Source organism: Coenobita brevimanus, chromosome 80, assembly GCF_032717465.1.
Source record: "Coenobita brevimanus isolate Jiangsu-jjx chromosome 80, ASM3271746v2, whole genome shotgun sequence".
NCBI lineage: Eukaryota > Metazoa > Arthropoda > Malacostraca > Decapoda > Coenobitidae > Coenobita > Coenobita brevimanus.
Window position 1 is genome coordinate 29,888,338 of NC_137033.1, and position 11,339 is coordinate 29,899,676.

The window sequence follows — 11,339 nt, forward strand, 5'->3', positions numbered from 1 at the left end:
CATAGGTGCAGTACTCTTAACATATATGATTTAGAAGAATAATGTGTATTCATTTGAGTAAGTGTGTTGGACATCATTCAGGCTAGGTAAAACATGGGTGCCCTGATGCAACTGAGATCTGCCTTATTAATAAGCAAGAAGGTTAAGACATGGTGTGCACAAAGAAACAAAATTAAAATGGATATGCAGTTGATTCCGGTGCATTTGGAGAAAGCATGGAAACTGCATATCCAATCTTGCGATATGTATGCCGACTTCGTTTGTTTCTATGCATTTACTTTTCCCACTTTCTGGTCATTTTTAGTTTTGGGAGTGGGGGGGGGGCTGAATCCTTCAAGAATCGTTGGGGCGTGGGGGGGGGAGTCACGCTCGTCAAATACTGCAGTACGGAATAGAGTCCATTGTCAACATACTGTGTACTAAGATATCAAAGCTATATCTGCTCCCCTGTAACTATTTGAGAAATCTTAAATTGGTGAGGGGCTGACCCCCCTAAAAATCATGGTTGAAAATCTGTATCTAGTGAAAGGTGTTTGGAGTAACCAGATGAACTTACCTGGGGAGTTTCATTAAAATATTTCTCCCATTTCTGATCGTTTTTATTTGTGAAGGAGGGCTGACCCCTAAGATTCACTGGTAGAGGGATGCCGCTTTTCTAATATCGCATGACGGATGACAGTCCATTGTACAACTTGCACTAAGGTATCAAAGCCATGTCTCACCTCCTTTCATCATGTTTGAGAAATATGAATTTGGTGAGGGGGGGCTGACCCCCCTAAAAATCATGGTTGGAAGAAGACCCCAGTACCCAGACAAACTCACCTGGAAAGTTTCATCTATACCCATCTCACACACACACACACACACACACACACACACACACACTGTACTACGCTAACACTGAGTTAAATTATCTATCTATCTATCTATTGCCAGATGCCACATTCCCGTAAGGGGTGGCCACTTGATTTTGAGTTATTTGTTTTACGGGGAGGGGCACTAACCCTCCACCAACCCACTTGTTGACAGGTAGGGAGCACGTATGTTTTGGTTATATGGTTACCACCCAGCGTTGTAAATGGTTTCATGGCTTACAGGAAATCATTTGGCTTGTCACTCAATGTAAAGCCACCTGTAAAGGAAAGAAAAGCAATAAGAAATGACAGGAAAGATGGGAGAAATAGGAAGAGAGGAGAGCAGGCACAGAAAAAGAATGATAAAGGCTAAGGAAGAAGTAAGCAGCACTACATCAAGAGAGTGGATGATGGTCGCCACCACCTATCATGTTCCTAAATGTGTAGTCTTAACATGTTCGTCCTTAGAGTTTGTTGTGCTTTGGGTATTTATTCCCCTAGGCTTCTATGACAGATTTTGGGCGTAGCTGGGGCGTGGTTGGGCGGCTTTGGAAACAGCATTAATATTGTCAGAGTTAGGGTTTGTTGCGTCGTTTGAGCGGATTTTAGGCGTGGTTGGGCGTATAAGGCGTGAAACTGTGTGTGCGTGTGTGTGTATGTGTGTGTGTGTGTGTGTGTGCACGTTCGTAAGAGAGAGAGAGAGAGAGAGAGAGAGAGAGAGAGAGAGAGAGAGAGAGAGAAAGAACACACCTTCAACGCACTTGTCACAGTCACGTCTTTATATTGTTTTCATCTATTTTTTCCATCTCTGGATGATTTCATGAAGCTCACCAAACACGATTAATACTGAAGGCCTCTATTACAGCCTCCAAAGACTTTTTATTTATATATTTATTTATTTTCCTGAACACAAGGGAATATTTTTCTGATACATTCGTGCTGGGATAAGATGCTTTTATTGGTCTCCATGAGGACCTCTCCTAAACCTGTGAAATCTTCAGCTCCTTACCAAAATTTGAACTCTCTCTTTCTCTCTCTCTCTCTCTCTCTCTCTCTCTCTCTCCACAAATTGCATCATTTTAACCCTAACTCTTGTGTCCTACCCCCTGTAACTTTCACTAACTGGTCTTAATCTTAACCCACTTTCTCCCACCGTACCAAGGCTAACTACATAAATTCTCTCTCACGGTGTCTCTAACTTTCATTAATTCAGCAAAAACTAGCTTATACTTATATTACTCTAACTCATTTATATCTTTCTATCATCCTATCTATCAATATATCCATTTATGTATCTCCTCTCTCTCTCTCTCTCTCTCTCTCTCTCTCTCTCTCTCTCTTTTAAGTATCTATGTTATACTACCAACTACGCATAACTACAAGTATCTTTAACTGTAAGTAACTGTATCTGCGTAAAATCTTTCAACCCATTGCCTTTTCTTACATATAATCTTCATTTGAAGTCATTCACTACGAGGTGCAGCTCCTAACTTAAATGTTATCATTGGCATCTTGCAAGAATATATTGGCAAAAGACGTCAGGGAGTGTGAGTTTAAAAGACGTCAGCGGAGTGTGAGCTTTAATCTAGTGTTGTTTTCATACCATATCCATCCTCTCTCTCTCTCTCCCTCTCCCTCCCTCTCTCTCTCACACACACACACACACGGGCACACACACACACACACACACACACACACACACACACACACACACACACACACACACACACACACACACATTTTCACTCTCTCTCAATTTTTCTCTCCATTCACTCTCACTTTGAGTCACACGCTTTAGTCGCACTCTCGCCTTAACTACCACCTACACTCTCGCTCGCTCTTACCCTCATAAGTTCAGTACAGTCGCTTGGTGGCAACGAGAATGACAAAAGTGACTGTAATGAATTCTTGGTATATCGGTTTTAGTACTTTCAACTTAACTTGGCTGATATTTTCGGTCTTTTCCAGTTTCTTTCCAATAGATCATTGGTAGAAAATGACAATGCTACGGTCTGCATCCTTTCCATTTCACCTTTTCGTTACTAGCATAATACTATATGGTAATCTCTTCTTACAATTCAGTTTTGAAGATGTGGAAATGTCAGTTTTAGCTTGAGAGAGAGAGAGAGAGAGAGAGAGAGAGAGAGAGAGAGAGAGAGAGAGAGAGAGAGAGAGAGAGAGAGAGAGAGAGAGAGAGAGACTAGTGAATGAGTGATTGAGAATAAGTGGGGGTGAGACACTGAGTACATGAATGACATTTTCGTACTACTAATCCCTTTCTTGTGCTGTTAACCTTTTCTCTCCGTTCGGCTGCTTCGATCACAACCTTATTACCTTAACCTGTCCTATAGCGTCAGTGAGGCCTGTGGACCCTTCCAAGAAGCGGCGGGTTTGGCACTTTGAAGCTGCTTACTGGAATGCCCTCAGGGATAACTTTAATTTTCCCTGGAATGATTATTGCTTTCATGGCTGAGAGGCATCAGAGTGAGCCTTGTGCATTACGGAGGTTATTCTCTCTGGCATGGAAGCAACATTCCTTTCTATTGTCCTGTGTTTAATATAGGAAAAAAGTTGGATGCCCCCCAAGAGAGGAAGCACAAAAGCCGCTAACCGATATATATCTTGCGCGGCTGGGAATAAGATCTTTACCATGACTTACTTTCCACAGTTTCAAACTTGTAGGAGACTTTCATCCCTACTACACACCTGTAAAATTCTGTGATAATATCTTGAGTGGTTGCGAAGTTATTGCAGTAACAGACATACAGATCTTGACCTACTTTCGTCAATTTCGAACTCGTAGGAGATTTAGATCCCTACTATACATCTGTAAAGTTTTGTGATTATATTTGAGTGGTTGCGAAGTTATCGTGCTTATAGACACACAGATAGACAGACAAACTGAAAACAATGCTCGCAGGAGATTTTCATCCCTACTACACGCTGTAAAATTTTGTAATAATATCTTAAGCACTTGCGAAGTTATCGTGGTAACAGACACACAGACCTTGACTTACTTTCACCAATTTCCCAACTACACACCTGTAAAATTCTGTGATGATTTGAGTAGTTGCGAAGTTATCGTGCTAAGAGAAGCACATACAGACAGACATATTGAAAACAATACCACGTTCTCTGTCACGGTTGGTAATCATGCTTTTTCTAATGTTGTCCACAACAAGAAGAGGGCCATCGAAAGGTACCGGAGCCAACTCATCCCTTAAACTCGTCTCTTTTATGTGTCTGGCTGGAATCGTGCTAAGTCTGTCTTTCGCTTTTGCTAAAAATTACAGTATATTTTTCATATTATATGCTCTGAACTCTCCAGTGCAAATGCTTCCCGCTTTTTCTCACATGCAAGAAACCTTTCCAACATCTTTACTTCATCCTTCCCTCCTCTTTTTCGCTCTGATGACTGTAGCTGTTTTTTTTTTTTTTTTTTTTTTTTTTTTTTGTTGACAAAGCAGAACTCTTCATACAGACTTTCTCGTCCAGTTCCACTTTAGACAGCACTGATGTTCCACCATCACTTATCACCCTCCGATTTCTTCATGGCTGACATTAACATTTCTTCAGCTGATGTGTTTTCTGCCATCACTGGCCTGAGTACTAACAAGGCATATGGACCTGATGGGATCCCTCCTGTTGTCCTCAGGAACTGTGCTTCTGTGCTTGCACGCTGCCAAGGTTAACTTTTTCACCTTTGTCAACCTGTACCTTTCTTTCTTGCAGGGAGTCTGCTCTCATTCAGCCTGTCCCAAAGGAAGGTGACCATTCCCAGTCCTCTAACTATTACCCAGTTGCTTTAACATTCTGGTTAAAAAAAAATGAAAATGAATCTATCGCTAACAAAAAATTTAAAGCATCTCTCCAGTCATAACCTTTCCGATCATCAGTATGAGTTCCGACAGAGACGCTCCACTGGCGATCTTCTCATCATGCTTTTAGAGTCATCATTATCCTCCTTTCGGGAGTTTGGCAATAGTTTTTCCATTGCACTTGACATGCCAAGGGCTTTCAATAAAATCTGGTATAAATCTTTAATTTCCAAAGTGGCTTCTTATGGTTTCTGTTCTTCTGTGCTGCCATCTCTAGCTTCCTTATTGGTCATTCTATAGCTGCTTTGTAGATGGCCACTGTTCTCCTAGGGCTATCAATAGTGGTGCTCCTCAGGGTTCTGTCCTATCACGAGCTTTCTTCCTTTTGTTTATCAATGACTTTTTAAGTTGTACATCTAACCCTATTCATTCATCTGCTGATGATTCCACCCTTCACCTTTCCATCTACTTCCCACGGCGTCCATCTCAGCAGTTACTTCCACAGGCAATGGATGAGGCCTTGGCACACTTAATATCTGACTTGACTCATATCTCTGACTTAGGGAAAAGTAAACTTGTTTTCAGTACGTCATATAATCATTTTTTACATCTTTTGACTCTTCAAAATCTGCCACAGGAATATCCTCTAATACTGAACAATGCCCAACTTAATCCTGAATTATCTTTGAACACAGTTGGGGTTTCGTTCTCTCGGTACTTACCTTGGAAAGATTATATTACATGGACTACTTGTGCTAAGACGACTCCGTGTCTTCTTAACCCCTGTACAGTTGTTGACTTTATTCACGGGTTTTCTTCGCCCACGTAGAGTACAACTCTCATGTGTGGGGAGGCTCCCCACATAGAACTCTTCTCAAAAAAGCGTGGTCAGCGGCTTTTCGTCTCATTAACTCTCCTCCTTTTACTGGCTTCCTTCAATCTCTGGCTCATTGCGCACAGCTACATCTTTATCTTTCTTCTATCGCCACTTCAATGGTCACTCTCCCCTGAACTGCCAGCTAGCATCTCTGCATCACTATAGCGAGCGCTTAGCACCCGTCTAGCAAAAAAGTCTCTTTCCCTTTCAGTCCAAGCCTTTAATGCAAGAGTTAACCGTTACTCCCAGTTCTTCATGTATGCAACAGGTTAACTCTGGAACTGTCGCCCTCTGTCTGTATTCCCCATTGCCTATGATATCCAGTCTTTCAAATGTAGTGTGTCCAGGGATTGCGAAATGAACGGATCTTGACTTTGGCTATTTTCCTTTTTTTATGTTTTCTTGAAGGGAACAATTTGCAGGCTTCTCGCTTTCGGTCCATTCTTCCTTGCATGAAGAAAAAGTGAGAGTGAGGTACTGAATGAATAGGTGAGAATGAAGAAACGAGTGTGGGGTTAGCTGTGGAAAGGTTATGCGAATCAGATATTAGATATTTAAGAGAGAGTGAAAGAGAAGCAGGACTGTGTGTGGGGGTGTCATTGTCAGTGATCGCTGAAAGAGAGAGAGAGAGAGAGAGAGAGAGAGAGAGAGAGAGACTCAGGATAGTCTCTCATCTTATCCACTGCACAAACAACACAGTGGCGTCCCAGTTTTCACAGTTATTCCTTCGTTCCTTTTCTTACAATTTGTCTTAAGTGTTTCAGCTTTCTTCCTCACTTTCCTTTCTTCAGTCTTTCACATTTTCACTGCCATTCATTAATTTTCTCCTATTCTCACAATTTCTCTCGCTCATTCCTTTCTTCTTTTTCACATTCTTATTTTACTCTCATATTTACCGCTATTTACATCTACATATTCTCTTACTTTTTTCTCGCATTTCCTGGCTCATTTTCTAACCTTCGTAAAACAGTCATATCTTGGGCTGTTCATACACACATTTATACTCTCTCTCTCTCTCTCTCTCTCTCTCTCTCTCTCTCTCTCTCCAGTTCTTCCTTCTTCCCTCCTTCTCTCTTCCTTCTCTTCGTTCTCTCTTTCCTTTCTCTGTCCTTCTCTGGTTGCATCAATTCCATTTTCGTTCTATACCTTTTTTCCCTCTCTTCTTTTTCACCTTCTTTGTCTCTTTCTTTCAGGTTTCCCTTCTCCCGTCTATTCATTTCTACCTACCAGTCTGAAGCCCTTCCTTCTTTCTTCCCTCCCTTTTTCTCTCTTTTTTTCTTTCTCCCTCTCTGCATCCCTGTCCCCCCCTCTCTTATCGTTTTTCTCTTTAATTCCTTCCCTCTCCGTATAAACTTTCTCTTCTCTTTTTCTGCCTTTTCTCTTTCCCTTTCTTCTAGCTCTAGACATCTTTTCCTTCTTTCTTCCTCGTCCCTTCTTGAGCCCCCCTTCTTTTTCGTCCCTCTCTCTATCCCTCCTTACTATCCCACTTTTCCTTTTCAATCTTTCATTCCTTCCACCTTTTCTCACTAGCTGTGGACGCCTTCAATTGGGTGTTGTATTTTCAATGATTTCTTTTACTACCATACGATCTTATTAGTTCTGGAGATTCTTTGAACTGGAGAGGTTATGTAGAGGCTTCAGTAACCCCTTCACTTCTAGGGGTTTGCAGAGCTGAGTGTAATCGTCTGATGTTTGCAAAAGTGAAAAAGTCGTCCTCGTTTAGGTAGCAAGAACGATGAAAAGCACATCAAAGTGAAGTATCTAATTAACAGTGGAGAAATTTACATTATGATCAACAGCTATTGTACAGTTTCTCTCTCTCTCTCTCTCTCTCTCTCTGAAAATAACTTTTAATCATTGCAATGCTAGAATCATTACAGGAAGTGATTAATGCAAGTGTCGACAGAGACATACAGACAGGTAAAGATATACACAGAAAGATAGATACAGATACACAGATATAGATAAATAAATAAATAAACAGAAAGAAAGATAGATAAATGATAGATAATAGATTAAGGGATGGCTAGATACATAATGTTTGACAGACAAATAATGTAGAGATTATACATAGGGAGAATAAGAGATGAATATGTACAACCGCGTTCATAAGTAGGGATATACATCTGCTTATATATATTATCTACTGTAGAATCTACTGTTGGTGAGATGTGGAACCGTTTAACTTACTGCCTGGTGCAGTGATCATCAATGCACCGATAAGTGAGGGAATTAGTTTCAAATATTACGAACAATGGACACCATAGTACACAAAACAAGTAGATGTGTATTGCTTCTCCTGAACACGACTGTACATGGATAGATAAACGAATGAATTGATGGACAGACAGCTAGGTGACAGACAGACGGATAAATAGATACACAGATACATGAAGAGGTAGGTACAGTAGATCGAGAAATTGACTGAATAATGGAATGTTATACAGATAGAATGATAAAGACAGATACATAAGTAGACAGATAGTTAGACAGAGAGTCTGACACAGATCGAAATATTGACTGACCTGCTGATGAATTGATTGCTTAGATATATATATATATATATATATATATATATATATATATATATATAATCATCATCATCATCCGGACCTCGTTTCCCACCCAAGGGCAGGGTGAGGACCCTAGCCTCACCAACTTCCAAACCTCTCCTCCTCAAATATTCATCCACCATATCTCTCCACCTTCTCCTTGGCCTACCTCGCCTCCTCCCTCCTTCAAATTCGCTCAGGTATACCTTTTTCACCACTCTATTGTTATTCATTCTTTCCACATGACCATACCACCTCTGAAAACTCTTTTCGATTCTGGTGTCCACCGACTTCCTCACTCCACACCTTTCACGGATTACATTATTTCGTATCCTATCCACCCTCTATACTCCACATACATTCCTCAGCAGTCCCATCTCCACTGCTCTTACTACTGACTTTTCATTTTCATGCCACACAATAGTCTCACACCCATATGTTAAACTTGGCATTAACGCTCCCTCATGTAAGCCTTGTGCAGCTGCAACACTCAAGCCTCTGTTTCTTATCAAGGCCTTCATTGCACCAGCTACTTTTCTTCCTTGTGTCACTCTACTTTCAATTTCTTTTGCACAATTTCCTCACTTTTCTGTCACTGTACCCAAGTATTTGAACTCTCTCACCAATTCCAGTCTCTCTCCATTTACTGTAACATCACACTGGGAGTAGCCTTCTCTCTCAATAACCATTTCTTTACTCTTCTCTACAAATTTAAGGCACAAGACTCACAGACATCAGCAAAACTCTGCTCTAGCCTACTGAGTTCTTGTCCGGTACTTGCAAGCAATACTGCATCATCGGCATACAACAAATTTGAGATATTCCATGTATCACCGTTCATTACCAACGCCATCCCTCTCTCCATTACTTGTGTTTTTACTTCTCTCATCACCCCATCCATATATATATTGAACAACCAAGGGGACATCACACAACCTTGTCGCACGCCTTCACCGATCGCGAACGATTCACTTAGATGCCCATTAATTCTGACACATGCTTCGCTACTAGCAGCTTACCATCTACAACATACATGCGCAAAACTTTCCACAATCCCTCTCTGTCTACTTTGTCGTATGCTTTTTCCAGATCCATGAATGCCATAAACACCTTATGGTCCTTCTCACAAGCCTTCTCTGCTATCTGTCTCACTGCAAATACTTGATCCACACATCCTCTGCCACTCCTAAAGCCACCCTGTTCATCACTCACTAGGACTTCTGATATCTCTCTTACTTTCTCTATAATAATTCCTCCATATACCTTCCCTACCACACTCAGTTAACTTATGCCACGATAATTCTTGCACTCACTTCGCTCACCTTTATTTTTGTACAGGGGTACAATCACAGCATTTTTCAACTCTGCAGGCACAGTTTCACCCATCCATGCCTTCTTACGTATCTCCAACAAGCACTTCATTCCACTCTCTCCACTACATTTAAGCATCTCTGCATACACCTCATCAACCCCAGCTGCTTTCCCGTTTTTCAGTCGTTTCACAGCGCTCTTCGCCTGTACGAGTGTCACGTCTCCTGGCACTACATTCCTTCTCTGCACACCCCCAGAACCAATCATGTTTACAGCTGCTCTGCTCTCTCTATCCCCATTCATCAGGCTTTCAAAATATTCTTTCCATATGGTCTTTACTTCATCTCCATGGGTTAGTAAGCTACCACCTGCATCCTTCACACTATCACATTTCTTTTCGCTTTCACTTCTACATTTCCGCCCCTCTCCAGAATAACTTCCTATTTTCAGAGTAGTTTGCATTCATTTTCTTCCCAGATCATTATTTAGCTCCTTCTTTTTCATCTTCACTAGTGGCTTTACATGCTTCTTGCTCTCGATATACTCAGTTCATATTTCAACTGAACCCCTATCCTGTTACCACTTTAGCCATTTCTTCCTCTTTTCCTCCTCCGCTCTCTTAACCTCCTCATCCCACCATGCCGTACTCTTCTTTTTTGTTGATACTCTTGCCACACCACACACCTCTTTAGCATTCCTAACTAAGCACTCCCTGTATGCATTCCACAGGCTGTCCAGATCCAGTTCATTCCAGTTCACTGATGCTAACTCGTCCTCTACTTTGGTCCTGTAATCATCTGCCGTTACTTTGATCCTCAGCTTCTCAACCTTTGATCCTCAGCTTCTCAACTTTCAGTCTTTCTCCCAGACTGCTCCTCTTTCTCTTGATCCGCCTCACTCCTCTCAGCTTGATCTTGCATACCACGATCATACGATCTGACAGACCTCCACATCATCCTCTCACAGCCCTCGTATCAGCAACCATTTCCATCATCGACCTCTCTACGAGCACGTAATCAATCAGGCTTCTTTCAACACGATCCCCGTTTCCTCTATACCAAGTATATTTATGTGCATCTTTGGGTTTGAAAAACGAGTTACAAATGCACAACATCCTCTCCTGACACATATCCTTTAGTCGATTCCCATTATCATTTTTTCCTGGTACTCCATAACAACCCATAATGTCATCCTCAGGACCAGTGCCTACTCTTCCGTTCATATCCAATGGGTTAAGGAAATGGGTTAAAGAAATGGGCTCCAGTGGGTTAAAAAAAATTGGCTCCAATGGGTTAAAGAAACTGATAGATTTGCTGGTCAATAACCCAGTGGATCCCAGAGCTGCTGGGCGATGCACTGTACTGGCAGGGTAGTAAGCGTACCACCCTCCGCTTATCAGCTCGTAGTCCCGAAGCTCATCGGTCCCTACCCGGGGGTTCCCTACTTTATTAGGATTTAAGCCAACGGCCATACCACGTTGAGTACACCGCTTCCCGTCCGATCAGCGAAGTTCAGCAACGTTGGGTCTGGTTAGTACTTGGATGGGTGACCGCCTGGGAACACCAGATGCTGTTGGCATAACGTTCTCCCTACGTGTCAAGTGGGGTTGGTGGAGGATTAGTGTGCCTCCCTGTAAAACAATTAACTCTAAGCCCTTGGCCACCCCGTTTGGGATACATGGCGTCTGGCAATGAATGAATGAATGAATGTAAATTCCCAGTTCTGTCCAAAACTGTGGTCACCGGGCTCCAATGGGATGTATATATATATATATATATATATATATATATATATATATATATATATATATATATGCCACAAGCCCATAAGGAGTGGCCGTTTGTCTTTTAGTTGTTTTACGAGGGCACTGACCCTCGTCCAACCCACTTGTTGACACATAAGGAACACATGTGGGTTTGTATCATGG

The 11,339-nt window shown here is 41.7% G+C and overlaps 1 non-coding gene across 1 annotated transcript; it reads left to right on the forward strand.

Moving 5' to 3' along the window:
- Positions 1 to 10,871: 10,871 nt before the first annotated feature.
- LOC145409421 (5S ribosomal RNA) lies at positions 10,872 to 10,990 on the forward strand. Its single transcript, XR_013899085.1, has one exon. It is a non-coding gene; the product is annotated as a 5S ribosomal RNA (ribosomal RNA).
- Positions 10,991 to 11,339: the final 349 nt, after the last annotated feature.